Below are 16,702 nucleotides of genomic sequence, written 5' to 3' on the forward strand. Positions count from 1 at the left end.
CTTATCGACCGGCTTATGGCACCCTGTACCCCCCCGTTCCTACGCCACTGATTGCCGTAATAATATATATAGCGAACATATAAATAACCATTTTATACTTTACACAGAATAAAATATCTGCCATTGCACGGGCAAATAACTGTCTAAAGCGCTGGGTCGCCGAAACCGATCAACCATTCACAGTTGTCGAGCATCCACAATTTAGAGAGCTTATGAAGTCTCTAAATCCAACGAACACGACCATCGCTGAAAGCTTACCACAATCTGCTAAAAAACTAAAATCAAGTCTTCTGGATTGTTACGAAAATGAAACCGAAAAGCTTTTAAACATGTGTAAGGTGTGTATCGATTATGAAAGAGGTTTAGCAATTTAAAACTTCTCAGTCGTCATAGGTTCGCCAAGTTACGCAAATAAAACAAACGGTTTCCTTGAGGTCTGATACTTAGGTCGAATTTAAAATTTGTGAACGGGTTTTATTTCCGTTAACTTCCGCCTGGATAGACAGTCCTAATTTTCCTAACGGTAACTAGAGAGCCAGAGCATGTTCAATTTAAATTATAAATGAACATTTGTTTTGAGAAATTACATGAGCAGGATATTATCAGACGAAATACAACAATTTCGGCGAAGTTCTGGAGTGGCTTTTCTATGATAAATAATGACAATGAATTTAAAATGGAGTATATTTTAGTCTCTTCCGGGTGAAGTTTCCTTCACTATTGACGGGTGGACATCTACAAACCGTATTCCATTTTTGGCCGTTACGGGGCACTGGATTGATGATGATTGGAATCTACAAAACAAATTAATAGGGTTTACTCACTTTCCCGCGAGGCACACCGGAATAAATATTTGCGACTCATTTACTTCTCTTGTACGGAAGTTTGATTGCAAAGTTAGTGGTTCACGTTTTTAAAGATAGAATAGTTGTCCTATTGGTATATCTGTAACTTTTAGGTTCTGGCGATTACTATGGACAATGCGTCAAATAATGACACTTTCAGTCAAGACCTCGAAATGAGAAGTGGCGATAAGGGTTTTCGTTATTGTTCGCAAAATCGCGTACGTTGCTTTGCCCACATATTAAATTTGGCTGTACAAGACTTACTGGCGCACCTAAAGGCTCGCCCAAAGCACGAAAGGGAAGACGATTACGTAGAAACTAACGATGATAACTATAATAACAGTGATAGCAACGTTGGCAATACAGTTGCTAAGGTATGTAAAATAAAGCGGATATGCTAAACTTAATTTAATACGAAACTGTACACTTATGAGCGTAATGTAATAAGAGCTAAAGCTCAAAATCTACGGGAAAACTACTAACAAAAACCATACTTGGGTTATAAATACAGGGTCTTGTTTTTTGCTCGGAAAAGCGATTGTTGTCAAAAACTATGATTTGAAAGTAGGAAATTTCAGTGTACCGGGGGACAATCGGTAACCAAATTTCATCGAAATCGTAAAACATTTTCAGGTTTTTTGAAAATGTAATTTTTTACCGCTAGGTGTTACGTGAAAATAGTCAATGAGATACTTTGAGAGCGTCATCGAAAATGTAGAAATATCGTTGCCACGAAAACAAAACAAATTTTTCACCGAAAAAACACGAGTTGAAAAAGTGACAAGTTGGGCTAGCTAAAAGGTGTTTTCTCAATTTCCAGAAGTAAAGTTGGATAACTTTATGAAAGTCACAAGGTGGCAAACTTTGGTTCATTTCAATAAACAGCGCAGTAATATCGAGGAGACATGATTGTTCGCGCCTTTTAAATTATGTTAGTAATTGGTTTCGAATAATTTGTGGTTGTCCTAAAAAATGTAATATTTTTCCAACATACGTAATTTGCTTAATACCTTCTTTCGCCCTTGTCTCATCGATATTACTGTGCTTTTTATTGAAATGAAGAAATGTTTGCCACCTCGTGACTTTCATTAAGGTAACCAACTTTACTTCTGGAAATGAGAAATCATCTTATAGATTGCCCAACTTGTCATTTCTTCAAGTCGTGTTCCGTAGCAACGATATTTCTAAGCTTTCAATGACGCTCTAAAAGTTTCTCATTGACTATTTTCATTGGACACCTAGCGGTGAACAATTACATCTTCAAAAAACATGATCAAAAATAAAACCCTGCATAATGTTTTCGTAGTGTTAACTGAAAATATTTTATTAATTTAAATTATGGTTATCAAAATTAAAGAGAAAGTATCAACTAGGAACACATTTGTTTTAATTTATTGTTTATCGTTAGATAGTTTTACGCGCTGAGCCCGAAAATATAATACGTTTAATAAGATGTTGCGTAACGTTCGCTTTCCCGCAAATCGGCCTACTCTCTACGTTATACTTTCTCGAGAAGCCTGCCACTCGCGTGCGATAGATGAGAAAAAGATGTCAGAGCAGCTTAAGGGGAATCCTATACTGTTAAAATAAAACCTCAACACAATTATCATCAACGCATACTGATATTTTATGTTAAAATATAACGAATACCTTAATTATTTCAGATCAGACAAGTAGTCACAAAAATTCGATTATCCGTTCAACGCGAAAAACAGCTTTCTGAACTAAATATTTCATTCGGTTTGATCGACCTGAAAGTGATTCTCGACGTGAAAACACGTTGGAATTCGACTTATGCCATGCTGGACAGAGCTATATATTTGAAAAAGGTTGTCCATTCGTAATCGCCTCCAAACAAGTTATGTTACGAATATAAATACTGATTATTTTCGTCAACCCTCTGCCCTCTTAATTACGTACAGATCGTATGACCCCTTAAATATTTTTAAGTAAATAATAAATTTCATATAAAAGGTATACTTATTAATATTTGTTGAAAATAGACATATGTAATATAATATATTGTTTTTTATGGGAATATTTCATTTACTTGTTGCCCATATATAAGCTACAATTTCCTTAAAATAATAGACAATTTGATCGATTTTTCAATAAAGTATTTGTTACGTAACATTTTATTTAAAATTATCTCCCCCCCCATTCGCGTTACATAATTTGTGTTGGGATTTGAGACGTGCAGCAGAGGCTATATATAGTGTGACGCTAATAGTTGAAGTATTTAGTCTTTAGAATCAATGATGGAGACGGAAAAAGATTTCAGAAAGATTGTCTTATACGAAGTGGAATGGGACACCTTGAGTGGGCTCTTAAATCTTTTGAAGGTTGTTTAAGCCATTTTAGCTCCTTGAATATGAAAACGTCACTCTCCTGAAACTTTAATATTTTTAGGAATTTTACGTCGCCACAAAACTGTTTTCGTCAACTAGGTACACTCTGTTTGAAAAGTCTTCGACAGCTGAAATTTTTGCCCTCTTTTTAATTCTGCTAGAAAACTATAATAGATAGCTCGATGAAACCAATTGCAACTTTTATTTATTTTCCAATATCTTTCGTTATTTATCGGTTTCGTCCGCCAAAAATTAATAGTTTGGCGGGAACCGTCGAAACTCATTTTTGACAACTGTTTAAATATTGGTTCTACGGCACTGACTCACGCGTTTTTGAATTCACAATGGTCGGTTCATATTTAGAAAGTGGAAAAATTATCCCTCTACAACCAACGGTTGAGAAGTTATCGCGTTTCCAAATTGTCGTCGAAGTTGCGTTATTTATAATCGCTTGATGCATTTTAGGTGTTTCCTAGTTTCGAGGAGAGTTTGGAAACGCTATAACTTCTCAACCGTTGGTTGTAGAGGGATAATTTTTCCACTTTCTAAATATGAATCGACCATTGTGAATTCAAAAACGCGTGAGTCAGTGCCGTAGAACCAATATTTAAACAGTTGTCAAAAATGAGTTTTGACGGTTCCGGCCAAACTATTAATTTTTGGCGGACGAAACCGATAAATAACGAAAGATATTGGAAAATAAATAAAAGTTGCAATAGGTTTCATCGAACTATCTATTATAGTTTTCTAGCAGAATTAAAAAGAGAGGAAAAATTTCAGCTGTCGAAGACTTTTCAAACAGAGTGTACCCTACCATTTCCAAGGTAATGCCAGCTTACCTGTGGCTCCTGGACAGGTTAGAAAAAGGGCCGTATGATTCGGCCTTAGAAGATGCCTGCTGTATTGCGAGGAATAAGTTGAAACAATATCAAGATGCGTCAAATATCGAAGCATTTTTCATAGCAATTGGTAGGAACATTTAACCTTTTCAGGGAAAGGGCCAAGCGTTCCAAAATATCGGCTTATTTGTGGTTTAAAGGTTTTCCAAGTCCTTAATCTATTTTTAAAAGAGGTACATAAAGCTATGAAAGGGTCTAAAAGCTCCATAATAGTTATTTCCATTTCGGTGTCAATTTCAATACCTTACGTCAATAGACAGTTCCAGAAAACCCATTTCTAGTGGTTAATGCGAATGTCTGCAATGTTCTGGAGATTGGCACACGCCTAGAAATGGATTTGCTAAAACTGTAATACTACGCGACCGCCGATAAGCCGGATTTAAAACCACGCGCCAGCCCTCACAGCCCCCCCCCCGAGCCGCCCCTGCATGGTAACGCAAAGCGAAATCATTAGTCTTAAAATCATAAGTGCTTCGCAGTTGTTCAGAAGTGAAATGAACAAAACTTTGCATTATAATTAATAAACAGAACAGCCGCTCAATATTTACGAAGTTTTTCGCCATATAAATTACTTTTTCATCGCCCATTCCCTCATATTTCTGATTAAAGCTTAAGACTTGGCGCTTCCCCTTTAATTATTCGTTCTTTTTACCAAGAAGTTTTTAGGTTTTACCTACACTAGGCAACTATTAGTTATTACGAAAGCGCGTCGAGCAAAAGGCGGGGCTTACATTACGTAAGGGTACGACGTAACACGAATTTCAAAATCATTGGCTCGAGGTTGGTCGCGAAAAGAATGTGTCGCCATGGTAACAAATAGGTGATCTTACTATGCAAAGATGGATTATCAGAAACCTAATTTTAAAAACCTCAACGTAGCTCGCGAAGGCTGTGTGCATTAGCCTTTATACATTCCAAGCGCAAGTTTCCTGCCTTTGCTTGTTTTGAAACGCCATAATAGAATGACAGCGGTAGTCATACCTTTTTGTTCGAAACTTAATGCCTCGTAGGCTTGTTTAGCTGGTTGACTTTTAATCCGATGTACCATTTGTCGCGGGGAAATTTCATAAAGTGAAGGACAACGGGGTCGTTTATAAAGAACCCTTTACAAACCACCCGCCAAAACAAATGTTTTTGCCATTTTGTGATCCATTTTATACGCATTTTAGTGACTGTAAACTGTAAAGTAGTTAAGTTTCTGAAACAATTTGAACGGGGCCTGAGGTTTCACAGTAAACAGATTTTTATATCACGGACAACCTTGTGAGAAATCAGCCAAAGATAGAAGGTTGCAATTTGTTTTATTTTTGTCAATAGAGATTAGACCAGGTTTCAGAGTACTTTGATTTTGAAATTACGGCGTTATGTATTGTTATCTTTTTCGAAAATATGCTGATTTAGAATGATTTTGACTAAATGGGTTTTTGGTAATCTATTTTTGGAACATGGCGTTGGGAAAGTAGTGTTTGAGAACTAATAATACAATATTAATTGAAATTCTATAGCCGTGGACCCTACATTGAAGGTAGACTTTCTACAAAATAATTATTCAAAAGCTACGGTCAAATCTTTCAAGGCCAAGATTTTGAACATTTTCAATACCTTTTATGAAGGCAAATCCGCTAAAGCTTCAAGTGCTCAAACTTCGACAGCTGAAACGTCAACAGCTCAAAATTCCAATACCCAACCTGTAGTCGTTGGCGACAGTCTCGACATCTATGCATTTTTCCCTAAGCGGCCGGCTCGGATAGTCCGTGGATCGGAGCTTTTAAGATTTTTAAAAGATGACATTCAACCACCCACAACTAACGTTTTACAATGGTGGAAGGTCAGTATAGAAACTAAGTACTAAATCTGACCAGGGCACCGAAAAATAACTTAGAAACGGGTCTAATGTAGAAAAGATCCGAAAATGAGATTGTTAGTGTCACACCTACACACAAAGCGCCAACCCCATTTTAGTTGCAGACTTATTACTTCGTGGCCGCCATTGTGGGCGGAAATTCTTTTATAAGAAAAAGCATGGGTGACGTGTTGTCACGTTATATATAAACTAAAGTTTAATGGGTCATTCCACGTCAAATCGACAAGTCATGCAACCATGGGTTTGCCGATTCTAATGAAATTTTAAACACACACTAGGGACAAAAACATAAACAAATATGACCTTTTCATTTATTTTAAACGGCGTACTTTGTTAGTCTTTTTTTTACCCCCGCGTAATTTCGCGAGGGCTCCCGCGTAATTTCATAGTGTTTTATCTTCAAATTACAAACACGTAAAGTGATATTACGTATGTCGTACAATTAAATTCTATATTACAGGATAATGAAAAGCATTACCCATCAGTGGCCAAAATGGCTCGTGATTATTTAGCAATACCCGCGACTTCAGTTCCATCAGAACGTGTGTTTTCTGCGGGAGCAACCCTAATTACACCAACAAGAGGAAGCCTAAACGCAGAAACAATATCTGCTATGATGTCTCTAAAACTGTGGTGGAAAGACACATTGATGGAACATTGATGTAACATTGATATATTAAGAAATTACTTATTATGGTGCTACCTCAATTTAAATTACCGTTCTATCGGCCTAACGCTTTATATAAAAAAAATAAAATTATGTACCTATGTAAAGACTTATTATTCTTATCTAGCCGTTAACCGATCGCATAGTCCTTATATTTTCACAAAAAAACGATTAACAAAAAATCATAATATTTATTAACGGCAGTGTAATATAATTTTCATAATATTTTAAAAAAATCTATAAGAAATATTGTTGTTATAAATGGGTAAAACAATTAAATGTTCATAAATTTAAACGTTCTAATACCTATTGATAAAGTTAAAAAACCTTTGCTATAAGGTGTAAAGTTATTGGTCTTAAAATATATATTTCAAAAAAATAACCTCCAAAACATTATCTTTTGTATATTAAAAGCAAAAATAACCGATGAAAATTAACCTTTTTTTTTCGGTTAATCACAATTAACCTCTCATTTTACTGTTAATTTTAACGGTTTGCCGAGCCCTAGTTTGGGGTACATTTGGTCCGAAATGGGGTACATAGGGCCGAAAATGGTGACTTTGGTCGTTTTTAGGGTACATTTGGTCCATCTTGGTCCATTTTTGGGTACATCAAAAATGTAGTTGGAAAAACGAAGAGCCGTAATTTTTTCCACCCATTCCCAAACTTTAGAACTTTGTTTACATGATTACGTAAAATTGGTTTATGACTAATCCGATATTATATATAATCCGTTTAAATCGTAATTAATCTATGGTAATTAATTCGAAAGGGATATAAACAATTTCAATTAAAGGGGTGAAATGACCTCCTGCAACTTAATTTAATTAAAAGTTCTAACTTACGTATTTGTAGTGTTTAGCAGCAGTATCGTCTGACATACGAGGGTCAGTCACAAACGTCGTCTTCTTCAGGTAGAGGTGAGATGCATTCGTCAGCGACAGTAGTTTTTCCGATGGTGAATTATGCCTCGACGGACAGTTTGGAAAGCATGTGGCGTGTTCAAGTGCTGGTACGTCTCCTGATTTCCAGTGTTCTAAGATTCCATTGCATTTGTAACATCGTACTTCATCGCCCAGTTGAATATAGTAGAATCCGGCCTCCGCTAGTTTTTCTTTGGCAACATGTGGATTGTTCCAGTGACGAAACGTTTCAAGTCGATACGCTTCGATTTCCATAGTGGCTGTAGATAAAATATTTTCTATAGTTTCAAATGATACATTCACTAAGCCTACATGCTAAACCTAAATTTATCACTAAGCCTACTAAACCAAATTTTCTCAATATTGATAAATGTCTACATTAACATTCTCAATATAAACGCTTTTTCAATATGCAAATTGTTTTAAATATGTCTAAAATATATATATATATATAGTTTACTACAAAATACAAATAGTAAATTACTTTCTACGCTAATCTTACCCCTACACGACCTAATTTAACCCCAATTTTCTGTCTAATATAGAAAAGAACGCCTAAAAATTTCATTTTAAATATAGTAAAATAATGTAAGAAAATAGAAACTTACTTTTTCCTTTTCGACGGTCGGAAAAACCTAAGTCTATGCCGTAAAATAGAGCTTACGAACGGGCGAAAGCGGAGCAAAAACTGCGTGACCTTCTGTGACTAGTTCCTAGGCTGAAATAACGCAATGACTTGTAGATAAGGCACTTGAGATTAAAATTTATTGATATTCAAATCTGCAAATAATGATTCCCATTGATTACCTCACATAATTTTACCCACTGGAAAAAAACCCATTGTTTGACGTCACATAATTTACCCAGTTTAATATCTAAAATGGAACGCAATGTTGACGTCACATAATTAACCCACTTGAAAAAAACCCCAATGTAGATTCCTCTCGAGAGCTTTTGATGCAATCATATCGTAGAAAAAGTACAATTAATAGAAATTTACATTAAATTAGTATACTTTTAATACCATTTTGCGACCTACAGTGAAAAAGTAACAATTTTACGGTAGAAACGTTTTCAAAATACCATTCTCATTTTAAACGCTTTTTTCAATAAGCTAAGTGTCTAAAATATATAGTCTACTACAAAAACCAAATAGTAAATTACTTTCTACGCTAATCTTAGCTCTACTCTAATTCAGATTCCTACCTGGTAAGCCTAAATTTAATATACTAAGTATAATAATAATAATAATAATAATAATAATCATCAGCTAGGCTAATACCCAAGGCACCACCTTAGGCCTAAGTCATCATGCGACTTTTGAAGCCCTTAATTCAGGTGGCCGGATTACAATGCGTAGGAGGGTGGTGGCAAGCCCTGCATGCCACGAGATCGAGCCAACAGCTCCCTACACTAACTATTACCGTTAACCTAGACAAGTTTTTAGGGAAGGGGAAACCGAAGAACTCGGGGGAAAACCCCTTAAACCAGTGGGGAGAGAACTTGCAAACTCAACGCAGAAGGAGTTGTTCCGAGTTTTCACCCAGTGCCACAAGCTGGGATCGAACCCGGCTCCTCTTGCTGCGAGGCGAAAGTGCTAACCACTCTGCCTTAAAGTTCAAATACTGTCTAATACAATAAACATTAATGAAAAATACTTACTTTGTATGTACAATGAACGCTCCAAAAGGCTGTAAATGTAACATGAAACAAGACAAAATTTCTACTCCAACCTTTACGATTGTAGCGTCAAATAAATCAAAGATCTCGCTAAGTCAAAGTTCAGTTATCTTATCATTCGTACGCGTGCGCACGGAAATATGAACGAACGATTCACGTGAGAATCGGTACGTCACGGGAAAATTGGGGGAAGTGTCACTACTAGAGCTCTTTTATCAATATATTTAATAAAGGATTATTTCAAAGTTTAGATGGCGCCATGGTTCTCAATGCAGTGATATTAAAAGATCTCAACGGTTGGAATTGGAGAAACGCCAAAAAGCCAAGTTTATAGTTTATTGTCATTGCTTCCATAACAAAAACCATATTGTAACGTGATAATGGCTACCCACTAGTCCCAATTCCATGTGAAACTCGTTCAGTTTCTTTAAGTTCCTTTTGAGTTACAAAATAGGGTTTTATAATTACATTTTTCCTATTTCATTAAATATAAGTATTAAAATTAGAATTGCTTCATTAAATTATGCATTTGAAATTGTATAACATAAAAACACATTTTAAAAATAAAAATATATCAAGGTTTTCAATTCAGTTAAAAATAATTAAATTAGATGCATTGTGTTTATATTTTTAACTTAATTGCATTGATGTCTTAAAAGCAAACCTCAGGCCTAAGAAACAGGCAAAGTGTAAATTGCTAAGACTAAATTTCGAACTCTAATAATGAGTAAATCATAATAAGGCAAGGACAAATCGTTCGTATAGCATCAGTATTTGTCTCTTGTGTTAACTATGTTGACAAGGAATTCTAAATTTCATCGAAACAATATCTCAATTTGATATACATTTAATTAAGATTTACATTTTTGAACTTCTATTATAAACAATCTTAAAAATCATTTTTTTAATTACTAACGGATGAAATGTTTTTTAACTAAACCTTAGCTAATTATTATTTTCGGAATTAAATGGTTAGTTAAAATACAAAATTTATCCGTAGTTCAAAAGTTGTCCGTGAATAATCCTGATTTCGAAACTGATAATTTTTAAAAATTGTATTTGCATATTTAAGGCAAAAAGGCGTATGGAAATTTAAAATACCGTGAAAAGTAGGCTTATAATGCTCGATAAGAGAGTGAGAGAAGGTAGAAACTAAGACTCTACAACAAGGAGATAACGATCATGGAAATAAACTTTATTGTGTGGATATTATTCCCCAAAGTGCGTTTACGTTGCCAGTTCTAAAGACTACCGTACAAGTAATCCAATTATATCTAAAAATCCACACAAATTATAAACTTATTAATATTATTAAATTATTAGAAACCTACTCATATTATAGAATTATTACAAACCTACACATATTATCGAATTATTAGAAACCTACTCATATTATCGAATTATTAGAAACCTACTAATATTATCATCGTATAATTTGAAACCTTATAAGTAAACTTTTTCAAACAAAAAATTTAAAACAAAGTTTAAGTAGGCTATTTTCCCCCATTATAAATAAACGGTTAGTATAGAGGCTTCACGGAGGAGAGCGACGTCATATTAAATAGAGCAACTAGTTTCAAACTTCAACTATTTTCTTTAAATAAACGTAAACTTTCTTTAACTATAAATGGCTATAGTCAGTATATTTTACCGGCGAGAAATTGTACACTAACTCATATACAAATAAAGACGCTAAACAAAATAACAATTTGTAAATATTGTAAATATTTTAAGACAATAAAGAAATTAAGAGATGTTTTAATTAAAATCCCTTTTATTTTCTACATTAGATACCTTTTATTACTTTAAATATTTCAATATTAAAATTTTCATAAATTATTACTTTTAAAATAAAATCGCACAATTTAAAAAGGACTAAAATCTATCAAATTATTAAGGATATATTTCATCATAGACTAACAACTTTGCTAAATGAGAAACTAAATAACGATTACTTATGCACAATTAATTTATTAATTAACGAGAAAATATCTTAAGGTAATAGAAAAATAAAACAAGCAATTAATTAAACATTAGAAATAAATTATTATCAATTTGATGATTGTTTAAGGATATCGATTATGGTCGATGTTTGTACTAAAGTGTCCATATCGGAAATGAAGTTAAATGAAATAATTTCGTAAAGCATAAATTTTAGTTCGCCTTTCCTCCAAAATATCTAATAGCGGTAGTACATTCTCGATTCATAAACAAGTTCTTTTGGAATAAGAGACGTTTTTTATCAAAGATAAGTCAAGTTTATAGCTTATTGTCATTGTAACCATAACAACGTTGTAACGTGATAATGGCTACCCCTATCGAGAATTTTTAGCACTAAGAAATTCTACGTGCCAAAAATATTATACTGGTCTTGACATGTGGATATTGTATATACCAGTGAAACGTAAGTTTATCAAGATAAGAAATGGCATATAATGAGATAATATAACTAGATAACGTTAATTGATAATAAAATTCTAATCGTTAAATGCTAAACCTGTAAATCTTACGTAAAATGTTTTCCTAATAATAAAAACATTTAAGAAACATTCTATTTTTCAACAAAAAATGGGCAATGTTTTTGTTAAACACTAGTTATTTTTTTGTTACACACTAGTCTCAATTCCATGTGAAATCTTTCAGTTTCTTTAAATTCCTTTTAAGTTACAAAATCTCGTTTTATAAATAAATTTTTCCTATTAAATTAAATATAAGTATTAAAATTAGAATTGCTACATTAAATTATGCTTTTGTACTTTAAAGAATACACGCATTTGAATTTATATAACATAACACAAATGTATAAAAATAAAATTATATCAAGGTTTTCAAATTAGTTAAAAATAATTAAATTAGATGTGTTGTGTTTATATTTTCCACTTAATTGCAGTGATGTTTTAAAAGCAAACCTCAATTCTACAACGATTTAATTTTTTTAACTAGCTATAAATCTATATTAATAGATGCTTTGCTGATATCTATAGCCATCAATGGAAAATATTTTATTTATTTTAATAGTTTCAAGTGTTAATAAAATTTTATTTGCTATATTATATTTATGGTTTGTACTTGAGCCGATATTGGTATTTAAAATAGCTTAATATAGAAGTAATCACATTACTTTACGCATTGAAAGCGTAATTATTTATATAGTTTATTAATAAGTTTATTTTTTTACTTTATGAAAATTAATTATAAATTAGTTACTGAGAGTTCTTAGTTAAAAAGATACGAATTTGTTTAAAGCATACAAATACTTAATGTAAAATAAATGTTACATTTATATGCATAATATATTTATATATATATTAATTATAAATACACACCCAAATACAAAAACCAATATAACGCTGATTTAAAATTATGAAATAATTATTAAACCAGTAATAATTTCAGTTATTAAATTGGTACATTACATTCTTATGTATTAGTTTTTAAATTAGTTTAGAATCATTAATTTTAGTTGGTCTATTATTATTATGTAATGATAAAATATATATATTTATTTTTCAAATTATTAAAGAATAACGAGAAAATTTCTTAAGGTATAATGAGAAATAAAACTAGCAATTAATTAAATAATAGTAATAAATTATTATCAAGTTCACATAAATTTTTACTTTTTTTTGCAAATTCATCAAACATTATTATTTCTAGAAGCATACAATTTTTAAATTAATATATATAAGAAAAACCATTAAAAATGTAAAGTATCATAAATGAAAGGTTAATTATGCTTATAAGGTTGCAGTAATGACACGTAGAAAAATTATGGTACTAACCTGAGAATAATATGAAGAGTTCTACCCAGACGTAAACTTCAAGAAGGGAGCACCGAGAGAGAGAGAAAATACCTTTCACGACAAAGACTAATAAACAGTACGAGCTTAAGACCCCCAAGTTCACTTCCTGTTATACCCTATCTACAGTTGATTCCATTTTTGGGTTCACTTTTTGTATCTTGCAAACAAAAATACACTCGACAGTGTTTGTGACGCATATCAAAACCGTTATCAATACTTTTATTTTGGGGTTTTTTATATCGCTTCACCCCGGGCGCCACTCCCGTCTTAACGTGTGTCTTTATCATCCGGCATCTCCATGATGGGCTATTTGACCATCAAAATGACCAAATACACATATATTTGAACATTTCCTTGACTATATGACCGAAAGTTGTTTAAAGGTCCGTAATGATAAACTTATAGTTTTCTTAAAAATATTAGAAATTCATTTAATTATATACAAACAACTTTGTTAGCACTTTTGGGTTTTAACTATAATAAAACCGAAAAATAAAAGTATTGATAACGGTTTTGATATGCGTCATAAACACTGTCGAGTGTATTACTAGGTTATTTACGTCATAGAATGCGAAAATAATTGTTATAGACTGTTCAAGCAATTTATTATCTCTGGTCCGAAACTCGCTTACTTCCCAATGGCCATGTGCTCTTTGTGAAAGCCACGGACGCCAAATTTTCGACTACTGACCGTAAACAGTCACTTTGTACCGATAATGTTTTCATGGAAACATCGCATTCCTGTCCAGTCCATTCGTCCTGGACGTAATGGTTTGGTGGTCTGCTGCCCCACGGCAGAGGACGCTACCAAACTGCAAACTGTCATTTCTAAGTCAAAACGGTCAGCACTAGTAACCCGACTTTGGCAGGCCCCAAGATAATAATCTTTGGGGTTTATGAGATAATTAAAAAGCAGAACGTCAGTTCCCTTATCCTCGACCAAAACGATTTATCGTATGCTGACGAGGACCTTGAGGTCAAATTTGCCTACAAGGTCGCAATGGTACTAAAAATTGGGTCTTTGAGTGCTCTCCGGCACTTTACAAGACCCTAATGGCACTGAGAAAAATCCATCTTGATTGGACCATATGTCCCCTGAAATAATACTTTTTTGTACCGAGTTTCTTCAAATGTTAGTATAATAATTTTTCTACGTGTCATTCCTGCAACCTTTTAAGCATAATTAACCTTTAATTTATGATACTTTACATTTTTAATGGTTTTTCTTATATATATTAATTTAAAAATTGTATGCTTCTAGAAATAATAATGTTTGATGAATTTGAAAAAAAAAAGTTAAATTTTATGTGAGCTTGAGAATAATTTATTACTATTATTTAATTAATTGCTAGTTTTATTTCTCATAATACCTTAAGACATTTTCTCGTTATTCTTTAATTATTTGAAAAATAAATATATATATTTTATCATTACATAATAATAATAGACCAACTAAAATTAATGATTCTAAACTAATTTAAAAACTAATGCATAAGAATGTAATGTACCAATTTAATAACTGAAATTATTACTGGTTTAATAATTTTTTCAAAATTTTAAATCAGCGTTATATTGGTTTTTGTATTTGGGTGTGTATTTATAATTAATATATATATAAATATATTATGCATATAAATGTAACATTTATTTTACATTAAGTATTTGTATGCTTTAAACCAATTCGTATCTTTTTAACTAAGAACTCTCAGTAAATAATGTATAATTAATTTTTATAAAGTAAACAAAAATAACCTTATTAATAAACTATATAAATAATTACGCTTTCAATGCGTAAAGTAATGTGATTACTTCTATATTAAGCTATTTTAAATACCAATATCGGCTCAAGTACATACCATAAATATAATATAGCAAATAAAATTTTAATAACACTTGAAACTATTAAAATAAATAAAATATTTTCCATTGATGGCTATAGATATCAGCAAAGCTTATTTCCTTTGTTTATAGTAAAACGGCCCAAATATTTATTTAGTTCGTTTTGCTCAGTGAAACACTAAATCTTTATTTTTGAAAATCGAACTTTATTTAAATTTAGTACGTTTTACCATCGTAATATAAAATTACCAAGGAAGAACGATCTAAATACATTTTATGGCCTTTTTTACCTTGGTAAAATTGGAAATAGGCTAATTTGCATAAAAAATGTGTTACAATATCTTAAAAACTAAAAGGAATAGACGATTTTAATTAAGCATATATATCAGACTCCAAATAAAGGTTAATAAATTGTAATTTTCAGAAAATCGCAAAAAATGCCCTTAGTCCGTTTTATCTTGGGACAGCCGATATGATCTTGAACGCGAAAATTTAAATACCATGTAATATTTTTCGTCTTGTGAAATACCATCCTGACTGCGAAAATTTAAGACCGAGAGTAACAAATAAGTGTGACACTTATCGGAGTAATACTCGATGCTTACAACGTATGACCTGAAGTAACAAATAAGTGTGACACTTATCGGAGTAATACGCGAGGCCGTTCTAATATGACCTGAAGTAACAAATAAGTGTGACACTTATCGGAGTAATACGCGATACTTACAACGTATGACCCGAAGTAACAAATAAGTGTGACACTTATCGGAGTAATACGCGATGCTTACAATGTATGACCCGAAGTAACAAATAAGTGTGACACTTATCGGAGTAATACGCGATGCTTACAACGTATGACCCGAAGTAACAAATAAGTGTGACAGTTATCGGAGTAATACGCGATGCTTACACCGTATGACACGAAGTAACAAATAAGTGTGACAGTTATCGGAGTAATACGCGATGCTTACAACGTATGACCCGAAGTAACAATTAAGTGTGACAGTTATTGGAGTAATACGCGATGCTTACAACGTATGACCCGAAGTAACAAATAAGTGTGACACTTATCGGAGTAATACGCGATGCTTACAACGTATGACCCGAAGTAACAAATAAGTGTGACACTTATCGGAGTAAAACGCGATGCTTACAATGTATGACCCGAAGTAACAAATAAGTGTGACACTTATCGGAGTAATACGCGATGCTTACAACGTATGACCCGAAGTAACAAATAAGTGTGACAGTTATCGGGGTAATACGCGATGCTTACACCGTATGACACGAAGTAACAAATAAGTGTGACAGTTATCGGAGTAATACGCGATGCTTACAACGTATGACCCGAAGTAACAAATAAGTGTGACAGTTATTGGAGTAATACGCGATGCTTACAACGTATGACCCGAAGTAACAAATAAGTGTGACAGTTATTGGAGTAATACGCGATGCTTACAACGTATGACCCGAAGTAACAAATAAGTGTGACTCTTATCGGAGTAGTTTAATAATTGTCCTGTAGCTACAGTTTTGATAATAAGCAAAAAATAATATAACAATAATTACCAGCGGCAACTTTTAGGAGTGTATACGTATAGCTTTGCTGTGTGCAGCCGACAGCTGTTTTCTGTAGAGGACTATGAAGAACTCCTTTCTACGTGTAACTTCGTCTGCTACTGTTGACATTATCTATACGCACACTATGGTTAAGCGTAGAAAAATTAACTTGGGAGAAAATGAGTAAACTTGTAAGACTATAACTAGTATATTTATTCACCCTACACATCTACTAGTCCTTACTTATGTTGTCTATTAAGGAAGTAAAATTTCC

Source organism: Leiobunum rupestre, chromosome 1 (assembly GCF_980474605.1).
Source record: "Leiobunum rupestre chromosome 1, qqLeiRupe1.1.hap1, whole genome shotgun sequence".
NCBI classification, from domain to species: domain Eukaryota; kingdom Metazoa; phylum Arthropoda; class Arachnida; order Opiliones; family Sclerosomatidae; genus Leiobunum; species Leiobunum rupestre.